Source organism: Arctopsyche grandis, chromosome 12 (assembly GCF_051622035.1).
Source record: "Arctopsyche grandis isolate Sample6627 chromosome 12, ASM5162203v2, whole genome shotgun sequence".
Lineage (NCBI taxonomy): Eukaryota > Metazoa > Arthropoda > Insecta > Trichoptera > Hydropsychidae > Arctopsyche > Arctopsyche grandis.
Window position 1 is genome coordinate 2,251,713 of NC_135366.1, and position 12,628 is coordinate 2,264,340.

The following is a 12,628-nucleotide window of genomic DNA, read 5'->3' on the forward strand; positions in this document are numbered from 1 at the left end:
GCCGTACAATACAATTATATATCAATATTTCACTTTTTATACTTAATAAATTTCTTAACCTACAAAGTACACCAACTTTTTTTGCCATTGTTTTAATAATATAATCTGCGTGCACCTTAAAACTTAATTTACAATCCAAATAAATGCCTAAATACTTAATATTATCTACTACTTCTACCACTCTCCCATCCATAATCACGTCACTCACAACTCTTTTATTATTCATCCACTTATCATCTTAAGTTCACTTTCAGTTTATTCTCTCATAACCAATCACTTAAATACTGTAATTCCCTAGATAAAATATCACTCATAACTTGCACATCATCACCTACAATATAAACTAACGTATCATCCGCAAACATATGAACTTTACATATATCAAATACTTTCACCAAATCATTAATATATAGAATAAACAACAGAGGTCCGAATTTAGAACCCTGTGGTACTCCAAATGGAACAATCAAGCTTTCAGAAACTTTTTCGTTGATTTTTACATTATGTCTTCTATTATTCAGATAACATTCAAACCAACTTAATACTTTCCCACCCAATCCTAACTTACTTAATTTCTCTATCAATCTTCTCCTATCTATGGTTTCGAACGCTCTTTTGATGTCCAAGAATACAGCTGCAACCACTTTATTAGAATCATCTATCACTCCCATCCAACTAGATATGATCAATTGAATGGCCGTTTCAGTTGAATGACGTTCTCTAAAACCCGATTGTCCTTCAACCTCGATTGTCGCCGACATAGTACCTGCAAATAGCCAATAATTTGCAGAATAGCCAATAATTTGAGACATTTTTCATCTGCGCAACATTGAAAATGGTATGATTTAATTAAACTTGTGCGTTGTTCTTATGACATAACACTGAGCGAATAAACGGTAATGAACACGGTCAATAAATATGACCGAGGCTGTTCTTGAATCGTTTGTGTATTCGTAGTCATAGCGATTTGAGGAATCCATCGATCGGAGCAAACAAAGATCATCAATCAGTATGGCCGAGCAAATATTTGCTCGGAATGTGTGTTTATCATCTTCGCACGGTGAATTGTAATATTTCTTCCATTGATCCGATCGAATCTGTCGGAGTTTGTTGTTGTTAATTTTTTCTTTTAAATAAATCCTCGCTCGTCGCAGAACGTCACGTAAATGATATTTTTTTCAATTTTGTGTATGTTATCCTTTTATAATCTCTTAATGCCGTTTCATTTCAATATTCGAAGTGTATTATTATATACATATACACACGTGTATTTGGAGTTGAGATTATAGCAGTGTTATGTATATCGATTTAGAGTTGTATTATCATTGTACGGCATGTACAATTGTACAAAGTCATATTGATAGTATCTCGATGATGATAATTTTGTCATTTACGAATGTTATATATCTTAATGGAGATCTCTACTGGCTAAGTATGTGCAGTTTTCCTGTTAAATTGATGGCTATTAATAGCATTACTTCACTCTTCACTTAACACTGTGCAAATATTGTTTCAAGGAATATATGTATTGTAAATTTAATATATAATATAAATACATGTGTACAACACGGTTGAAAAAATATTGATTTTTATAAGCATCTAATTAAACATTTTTGAATGTTGGTACTCAAAAATGAATTTTGATTAAATTATACTAAGCAACAAAATATATAAAACATTCATTAGACTTTTTTTTTGATCCAGAGACGATATATGACTTTTCTTATAGATATATGCCCAGTGAATATGAATCTGGTAATAAAAAATGTTGATTCGCTTGAGATTCGGAGATATATGTGTTTTTTAAATTGCGTGATTTTTCTATATCTTGGTGTTGTTCGGTCTATGTCTCAAAATATGTCAATTTCCTGTTCAAAATGAATATTGGAATCTATAGTCGGGTATTTTATCTTTCATTTTTAGTACTTTTCAGCTTTCAAATATCTTTAAGTAGTCGTCCAGTTCAAATCAAAAGTCAAAAGTACGTCTTTTCACTTGGAATTTTTTCCCACTGTTAATACTATTTTATATCGAGTATTTTCTATTGAAACACGTTTATTGGGATAGTGTTCTGGCCAAACTATTTTTTTTTTCGTTTAAAAGGGTTAATTGAAAGTGTACTGAATTTTAAAACAGTAAAATTGCGAGCTCAAAGCTCGTACTAGTATTTACTCGTATTTACACGAATCTGAATGGAATTAATAGGCATAATATATTAAATTGTATTTATATGAGAATTAAAAAAAATTCCACTTCAGAAAAATCATATTTCGACTCTTCTTGTAGATAACTATTCGTTTATTTTATCGAGGTAAGCCAGTTATCAATAGAATTTTTATTATTAATCCACAAGAATAGTCGAAATATGATTTTTCCAAGTGGAATTTTATTTAATTCTCATATAAAGACAATTTAATATATTATTTTTTACTAATTCAATTCAAATTCGTGTAAATACGAGTAAATACTAGTACGAGCTTTTACGAGGGACTTCGAATCCTTTGAATCGAAAAAAATCGAATCGACGCCTATGAATCGAAAAAAAATAAATCGTATGTGTTATCTACGAACCAACCAAGGTTACATACATATATTCAAAGTCTCTTTCGAAATCATCTATTAGATATAACTTTGTTTTAATTCGTGTATCAATTCCTTTCCGAAGTCACCCGTTGAAATCAACGGACACAACACTAGTATATTATATAATATTTACAAAATGCCTCTGTGGCTTTTAAACTGTCCTTTTCTTGCCGGGGCTAAATTTGATAATCTGAAACTCATTACAGTTTGTAATTAATTACATAATTACGTGACTTTGCGTTCTGTTATCTATCGTAATCGGGGCTTGTAATATCTACCGTAATTGAGGTCTGTAATTAGCTTGTAATGTCTGATCGATGTATGATTATTTCCGAGCTGTTCAACGTGTAATACCGTTTAGAGTTTTGGTTTTCAGGCAATTAGAGGTAAATGAAAAATAAAGTAAAAAACGGCATTTATTTCGTTTGGTTTCTAACCTAATCTTCTGGAGCGTATCGAACAAAGACTAAAGTTATGGGTCTATGCGCCTTTTTGTTGCTTATTCAAACAAATTGAGCAGATATTCTTATCCCTGGATTTTCATAGATATCGGTGGTTCCGTGAATTTGGATGGGGAAAAAATTCGCCTGCAGCATTTTTCCATTTGAACAAGTACAAGAAATTTATACATGATTCCGCGCTTTGTTTTTTTTTTTTTGTTTAATTCTACAGAAATTTGAAAGGAAGATCATTTACCACTCAGGGAAAAATGGCTACTTGTTTTTATAAATCAAATGCCCGTTTAATTATTTTTTTAAAAAGAAAAAAATCGCCTGTAGCATATTGTATTGTTTGATCAAAAAAATATAAGAAACTTTTACTTGTTTATAGAAAATTTCTCCTGTTGGACCAACAAGTGCTCAAATTGGGCGCTTGTTATTCCTTTCGTACTTTCGGAGTACAATAGATAGCGTTGAAAGAGGTGCAGCACCTATCTGCCGTACGAGATCTATAAAGTATGAGGTTTGTATTTTTATTTTATATTGCACATATTAACCGCGTAGCTGCCCAAAGCGCCTTAAGGCGCAAACAGCCGTATCTATTATACGCTCAGCGCGTCGGCTGGGCGTCTAAGCGGTTAAGGTCCATTTAAATATACCTATAAAACAATCGTGACATGAAAATGTCAGTAATACATATGTACATTGTCTATGGGTGTGTTCACGTTAAACTTGTAATATAGGGAATGCCGAGCATTGCTCGGTTAAGAGGCGATTTATTTGCAACGTACATAATTTTTGGTACTGGTGAGCGAAAAAGAACAACTGCTATTATCTAGACACGTTCGGACCTCACTTGACAGGTTCCGACATATCCGAATGTTACAATATTTTATTTTATTTTATTTCATAGAACATAAACACTCGCCTTAACAGATCGCTTCAAAATGACGAGTGTAAATATACATACAATCAATATACATGAGCATCTTATACAATGCAAATTCATCCACAGTGATATTATATGGAAATTTTTTTGCAGAATTTTATAATAAAATTGGCGAGCCTCAAGACGCTGAACAACTTGAGATTAATAAGAGAGATTGGAAAGAAGATGCCAATTTTTACAGGAACCATTTCAATGAAAATCAGGAAAATTTGAAAACTCTTATAAGAAACGACCGACCTGGAGTCACAAACTAAGGTCTCGCCAGCAGCGAGATTCGATAGTGGGATTCGAACCCGTGACCACTCTGCTCGAAAGCATAGTATGCTAACCACTAATCTACGCCGCTGGTATGTTATTAGATTAGAGCTGCCAGATTTATTGACATCTGAACCGGTACATTATTTTAATTTGTACACTTTTTACTAATCTCTTCTTAGTTCAGAATAGATTTTGTCGTCTGACGAAGTTTGGTTTCTTATCCGATCGTTTTCAAACTTTTCCATTTTGCTCGGTTTGGTCATCAATATAAGTGGAAATGACGTCCGTCATTACCATGGTGTATTTACAACTTTATAACTGTATAAATGCATCATGAGAGTTGTCATGATCAGCTAGCAGTTCATCTGAAACCGAGACTGTCCTATTACTACATGGCTCTTGTGCAGTGAAGTATTGTAGCTACTACTACTACTACTACTCAAAGCCTAGCATACCTTGTAAAAAGGAAGTGGGAAAAAAGTGGGGTAATATATGTATATATTTCCTCATATAGAGGCATCTAAGAAACTTTTTTTATCAAGAGAGAAAATTTAATTTCAGTGAGACTCCAAATTACAGACCCAAACTCTAATATGCTCCGGACAAGCTAACAATAAAGCAACAACATTATACTTGAATCATGGAAGTAGTGAGCATTGCGCAAAACAGCCAGCAGCATAGCTCGGTCGTTAACCCATTTGAACCCAGAGCTCGCGTGAAAACACATGTCCCATGTGCCCAGGACTATTTTTTCGTTTATTTTCCAAAATCTTTGAGTTATTTCATGGGAAATATTTTTTATAGGATAGGGATGGATAATTAATTGATTTTTCAACATTTTTAATTTTTTTCAAGGTGGTGTCGTGAACGACCTTTGGGGCTAATGAAACATGTTTTTTAAAATAAAACAAAAATCACAATGGAGTCACATAATCAGTTATAATACTTTCTCACTGGTTATTTGTAATTTTATTGTTAAGAAATTTATAAAATTAATTTTAAAAATAACAAACACGCATCTCTTCGATAAAATGATATTTTCAAATCGCATAACATAACACACGTAGGTAAATATATTGTGACATATACACATCGTCAACAAAAAAAAGGGTGCACCCTTTTAAAAGAAGAAATGTCATAAACGAGATTTTGGGTTCAAAAGTCGTAAAAACAAAATACATGAAGACAAAATAATTAATTATTATGATACGGTACAAAACATTTGTCATGCAATGGAATTTCACAGTTATCACAAGCGGAAAACGTTTTATTTTTACAGTGTCCACAATTTCTCCTTTTCTGTTTGACCAATATCAAATGTCTTCCAACTTCCTTTTGATTTTGATTAACTTTGCCGGGTCTGAATGGGACCAATTGTTTTCGTTTTTGACCATAACACTTGCACAACGTCTCTGTTACCTGTCTGATAAATCCTAATTTATCAAATTTACAACCAAAACTTTTGCTTAGAATCCAAGCGTTATTCACAGCTACATCGATGTTCCAAAACAGAATAGGCATGTACCATTTTTTCCCTCTAATACTTATGTTATAGTTAGAAATATGGTTATCCATTTGATCAACCCCACCCATATATTTATCATACATATTTATACTAAATGGTTGATTGATTTCCACCCTACTTTTTTCTTTAACCGAATATCAGTTTCCAGGGGTGGTAATATGTATGTATGTGGAATCCGGAAGTTGAGACTCGTCCCAATTATCAATTTCTTCCCGTATCTCTGCAGTAGTAAAATTGCATTCTCTGGAAAAAAATATGTGTTATTATCCCAAGGAGTCATATACGACTCCGTCGACTTTTGATTTTTTTTCCAGGAATATGAGATATATAAACGCAATTTCTCTTATGCATATTATACAATAAGTCCTACTGTATTAGAAACATAAAGATAAATAAAAAATATGTAAAAATAAAAAAACTTACGTATGTTTTCTCTTCGACATATCTGCAAGTCGAAAAGCGCTCGATGTTATTCCCTCAAAACTCCAAAAGGAACTGATTTAATTTCGTGTGACTTTCTTAAATTTCATCACCAACATCTAACCAAGCGTAACGAAAGGTTTTACGGCCGGCCTGAGTGATCCCTTTATTTTACGACGCAAAATTGTAAAATGCCGTGAATGACCGCGCTGTCATACATCGTGTAAGTTCATAACTGACCGCGTGGGTTCAAATGGGTTAAGCTTCTGCTTAACACCGAGAGGCGCCGTGTTCGATCCCATGACCTGACCTCTATTGAAACTAATTTTTCTGTGTACATCTGTAGTGCTTCTGGTCAGACTTGAATATTTGGGACTCCAGGTCGATCGTTTCCTATCAGAGTTTGCCAATTTTTCTGATTTTATTGTTGAAACGGTTCCAAATTAAAATTGGCTAAAAAATCCTTCCCACCTACTATGTATGTCACCACTATTTGAGTATGATGAATGTACAATAAAATTTAAGTACAATTCATAGATGTCTCGTTAATTTTAGAGTTTTTCAGTGTATCGTAATTCAGCAACTTGTATAATAAAAATGCTGCATTGTTTGTGATTGGCTAGGAAGGCACATTGAGGTTACCTGTAAGGCCTTCCTTGTATATGTATATGTTAAAAAAAAATATATATATATATATATATATATGTTTATATAAATCCAAGCTTTTTGGTAGCCCTACAGCACATATGGTAGCGTATATAATTAGCACCACTGAAACCGAAGGTTCGAGTCGTCAAACTGCTGGTTAGGTTTGGGGGTTTTGTGACTCCAAATCGATCGTTTCTCTATCAGAGTTTGCCAATTTTATCTGATCATTGCTGAAACATTCGTTTCCTGATAAATTGGTATTAGATCATTTCCTGTTGTCACAAAAATCTGTGTATAATTTGTAATAATTATGCACAGTAATCTGAAATCTATAGATATCTCTATAGACATCTCTATAATTTCGTATTTATTATTTGTATAAAAAATTGTACACAAAATCTGAAAATAATCCATAGATGTCTCTATGATAATTATTTCTGATTAATTGTTATATAATTAATTGTTATATGCTATGTATTCTGGTTGTATATGTATTATTGTATTTCTGATTTCTGATTGTATATGTATTCTGTATTTCGTTATAGTACACCCGTCGCATTGGAGCGATTTGTAATGACGAGTGTATATTGATTGTAACAATAAAATAAAATATCTGAAATGTGAGTTTCCATCATGCTCGCACATAGATAGTTTTGCGTGTGTGCAAGCAGGATGCAGGATATAAATTTCACAGTTATAATGTCGATTTCACCCTCTATATAAGGTTTCTCTAAGTTTATTAATTAAGTAAGAAAAAATAAGACAGCTGGTGGTGTTTTTCACAGGGGTGTGCTCATGTACAATGCTCATGTACCTGAGTGCGTCAGGTCTTCTATTCTTGCGAGGTGCGAGGAGACACCTCTGTGAAGGACAGTGCATATTAATTTATAAACCATTTTAGAGTTAATTAATTAAGAATATATTTTTAAATTAGCTAGATAGCCAGTGGCGGCTCGTCCATACGCACTGCGGTACTGCAGCACCCCCAAGAAATTTGAGAAAAATTTAATATTATTATATACATAAATGTATGTATATTATATGAAAATATCAATATTATTTAAGCGTGTACTAAGCTCGCCCGCACACCGATACACCCAATAATGATCATACATCGTGGTAATAATATCAGAAAGTGAGGCATCGTTTATGATTTTGTGCAGTACGGTTTTCGATGGAATATGCCGAGTGGGCGAAGGAGGGGCGCGGGGGCAGTTAGAGGCTCGGTCCGTACTGCACTCCCAACAGTATACACATTTCTTTTCGTCATTTCTTCTGAACCTTTTGCCTTTCCTTCTACACCTCTTACACTTTCTACGTTTCTACACTTCCTTCCACACGTCACTTTAAGTATTTAAGATGGTATCAAAATCAAGAGAAGCTGAGCCAATGTTTTCAAGAACTTAAATATTCTTCCGAAAATACTGATGAAACAATAACAGATTCTTCCAATATACTGAATACAATTTTTTATTAGTCAGAACTTTTTCCCAAGTTAATTCCGCATGTAGAAATTATTTATAACCAGATGCAATCTAGTAATATCGATGCATTTTCAATTAAAGAAAACTTAAAAAGTTTTACTAATGTCATTATACAAATACGAGATTCTTATAGCGAATAGAAACCAAAAATATGTGATGCATATATTATATGCATATATTATTGCACATATTATAGAATCCAAAAATATGTGCGATGTTATTATTAAGGATATAAAAGCAAGATATACTTTTTCTAATGAATGAAAATCTGTGATATTATTTAATAAAGAAAATTTTGAAAATTACTGTAAGAAAATGCCAATGGAAGATCTACTACTAACCGTTGAATCATCCAATGCTAGACAAAGAAAAACTTCAAACTGAATTAGAAGTGTTTTACTCAAGGAAAGAAATGCATACTATTAAGAGGGCTGTACACCTGAAACCTTAATTTTGTTACCATTCCTTTCTTCGATATATATATTGAGTGTATGTATATATTGAGTGAATGCGACAATATATATCAATATATATATATTGAGTGAATGCGACAGTTGCGCTTCGACCAGATAAAACATATTTTAAATTGACAAAATCGAGGTTTCATATTCTACTATTTTCTCCTCCAAAACTGGACCAATTTTTAAAAAAATTTCATCATCGGTATGAGAAAGATACTTTCTGTGCATCTATCGGCGTATTTTTTTTTAAATCGACCGTTAAATAAGCACGCTGGACTCGTTTCGTGGGTGTAAAAAAGAGGCGATTTTATAGATGTTTGGCGGCTCCTAGCTCATATAAAAAATAATTAATCAAAAAAATAAAACGATAGATGCACCCCAATGGTGGATATCCATGGCATATTAAAAAATAATTTCTCTAGTGCCATAATTGAGGAAGGGAGAAGTATAGTACGTTTGTATGGACAAGGCGCTGCTGTCCAGCCCTCTTAATGATTTATTAATATTTTTCAAACTTATTTGTGCAATCAATGTATGCAAAGTTCGTGTGGAAATAACAAAACTTATTCAAATTCTGCTTACAACTTCAACTACCTTTGAGCCAGAACGGAAGAATCAATTTTAAAATGAAATAAAATACATATAATGTTTAATTGTGATAATTTTGATGTTAATAGTAAAATATAATCCAAATAAACATTTTTTTTATTTTTAATCAACCGCAGCACCCCCAGATATCTTATCCACGAGCCGCCACTGTAGAAAGCTAACATTATATAAATAAATAATTGTGACTTTTAAGCCCGAATTGGGGGACGGGAAAATACTCGGCAAAATCGTTACATTCCGAGACAAAAACTAGAACCGTTTAATAATATAGGATAGGATATGATGTATGGAGCCATAGAACATATACGAATGTATATTTTCCAGACATTTAAAAAAAATTTTGTTGAAGAAGTCTGTAATAGAATATGTGTCAATAATGAATAAAGCAAATCCATTGCGACCGAGACCTTGGGATAGCAAAGTCAGACGTATAAAACCGGGGGCCAGCAGCCCTGATAAGAGCCGATCCGACCTCAGTTGACGTCGGGACGTCGCGAGGCCCGCACGGAAAATCGCGTCGCGGAAAATTCGGGAAAATTGCGAGCCATATACACGCTGGGCCGCGAAGTGAAAACTCGCCAACTTTGCACGAACGACCGTACAGTGCCGCTCATCGAAAAGCCAAAGGGTAATTTTCACCGAATGTGGTGTCTGTCAGAAAGCGTGAAAATATTGTTGTGCCGTCGCGAATGACACTTTTTTAATTGATTATTTATCTGCTTATATGATAAGAGTGTGATATCGGTCTGTGATAAGTGCCCGTTTGTATCGAAATAGATACAAACACTGCATATAATGCGTATTAAATATACGTCTATGCCGAAACGTACCTACATATGTATATATGATCAGTGTTATTGTTTGGATCAATTCAAATAGTAGCAAAGGATACGTGAACTATTTCGACACGTGAATTTATCAGTATAAAACTGTAGGCTTTCATAAAGGATTTCCTCAAATTAAAAATGATTTTTGATTTTTAAATGTTTAAGTGATCGCATTTTATACGTCTACATATATTACACATTTTTCTTGTTATTATTTTTTTTATATTTTTGTGTTGATCTTTAAAGAATAATAAGAGAACAATCTCAAATTTAGAATTTCATGTGATGATTTCCAATGTGAATCGTTTTGTTTGGAAAATTTAAGTCGCTTTTATACCATCCTTGATTTTCGCACATGCACCTGTTGCATCTGCTTAGTTACGGCTCTGCAACATCAAACAGTTTTCGTTTGATACATTTTCTTGTATTAAATCGACCTTATTTTCCAAATTGAAATATATTTTTCCAAATTGAAATAAGGTAATATATAAAATTTTTTTTATTTATATTTTTTAATTAAAATAAAGGCATGCTCCAGCAGTGAATAACTATTTGCATTTTAAATAGACTTTAAGCAAATAATCTAATATATAAATTTGAAAGAGACTTTGTATGTATGTATGTATGTAAGGTTTGTTGGTAATCGAAAAACAAATCAAAGTCTCTTCAATGACGATTCGATATGTATGATCAATTTAATAAAAAAAACAAATTAATATTATTTACTATTAGATTCGCCATGTTTAGGCTGTTTATATTACAAATACTGAGCGAAGCCGGGTGAAACAACTAGTTAAAATATAAATTAAAATAAAACAAACACGGCAACGGTATCATTCTTCGTCACGACCCAATCCAGGACAATATTTCCACTAAAATGATTTGTTTTTAACTTCAATTTAAAATAATTTAATAATAAATTTCTAAGCTAGCTATATTTTAGGCTAGGTGATAATTGCCCACAAAACGCTCGCACAAAAATCATTAAAATTTCTATAACGTAAAATCGAAAAGTCCATCATACTAACGATAACTATCACACTAACGAGAACTCGAGTGCCAAATATTCCGTATTCGCGATTTTCATGGCAAAAATTGTCTTTTGGACGATCGCAATGTGCGTAATAATCCAATTACCCTATTTTACTAAGCATTGAATAACGGAAGTAAACTACATTTGAAGTTGCAAAAATGATTCTACGACAAAAATAGTTTTCACAACTTCAAATTCCATTTATACCGGGTTGACACGATACCAATAACCCTAAACCAAGTCAATCGGACGTTATTCGTAACGTGGCAACGTCCGAGTAACGACTGTGTGAACAAATTAGCATTATGTACTCTTAACTTATTTCAATATCACTAATTCATAAGCGAAACTCAGGAGGTTAATCTTTTAGATTTCAAATAATTTCAAATAATATAATAATAAAGAGTTTTATTGTTATAAAATGTATGATTTATTGTTATAAAATAATTATATATGAAAATTGAACCACGACAATGAATGGTACTGTCAACGTAGAACTTATTTTTTAATTAATATTATAACTTAATTTTATCCAATATCAGTATGTATGGATTTTTTCTATATACATACATAGTACACTAGTGATTTTACCCGGCTTCGCTCGGTATTTGTAATATAAACCGCTTAAACATGGCTAATCTAATAGTAAATATTTAAAAAAATTTATTCGAATGGTTTTATTTATTTAAATTTATTTGACTATTCATTTGTTTTATCTACGAACCAAGAATAGTTACATACAAAATCTTTCGAAATTATATATTAGATACATGTAATATATAATTTGGAGAGAGACTTTGTATATATGTATGTATGTATGTATCCTTCGTTCGTAGAAATCCGTGACGTCATCGAAAAAATAATTCGCTTTTTTCCGATTCAAAGGATTCGAAGGTCCCGGGGGCGTAGGCACCGAGGGCGAAGCCCTAGGGCTCTGCCCCTAGAGGGCGAAGACGCCGGGGTACATATAATATTTTATAAGAGACTTACTATATATGTTTGTTTGTTTGTGACAGTCAATTTATTAAAAAAACCAAATGAGTTTTAAATAAATTTAAATAAAATAAAACTATTCAAATAAATTTAATAAAATGTTTACTATTAGATTAGTCATGTTTAAGCGGTTTATATAATATTAAAAATACCGAGCGAAGCCGGGTAATACAGCTAGTATACAATATACGTACGTACATATATATTTGATCTGAAAGGGAGGATTCTTCAATTCAATTCCCAGGCCGAGATACCATAATAAATAATAAATTTAGAGAACTTGAAAATAGCTGGAAAATAGTGATAAATTTATGATCTAAAGGCGGATAGGATATCTCTTACTAGATATAAATTTATACGGTTATAAATTTTATATGAAACGGTAGCTACAATATGTA

General features: G+C 32.5%; 1 protein-coding gene across 1 annotated transcript in view; it reads left to right on the top strand.

The window, feature by feature from the left end:
• Positions 1 to 9,852: 9,852 nt before the first annotated feature.
• The window catches only part of LOC143920195 (uncharacterized), a 174,919-nt gene continuing 172,143 nt past the window's right edge, over positions 9,853 to 12,628 (top strand). Inside the window, exon 1 of the mRNA XM_077442934.1 lies at positions 9,853 to 10,005. The gene's annotated coding sequence lies outside the window, so the exon portion shown is untranslated. The remainder of the gene's footprint in view (positions 10,006 to 12,628) is intronic.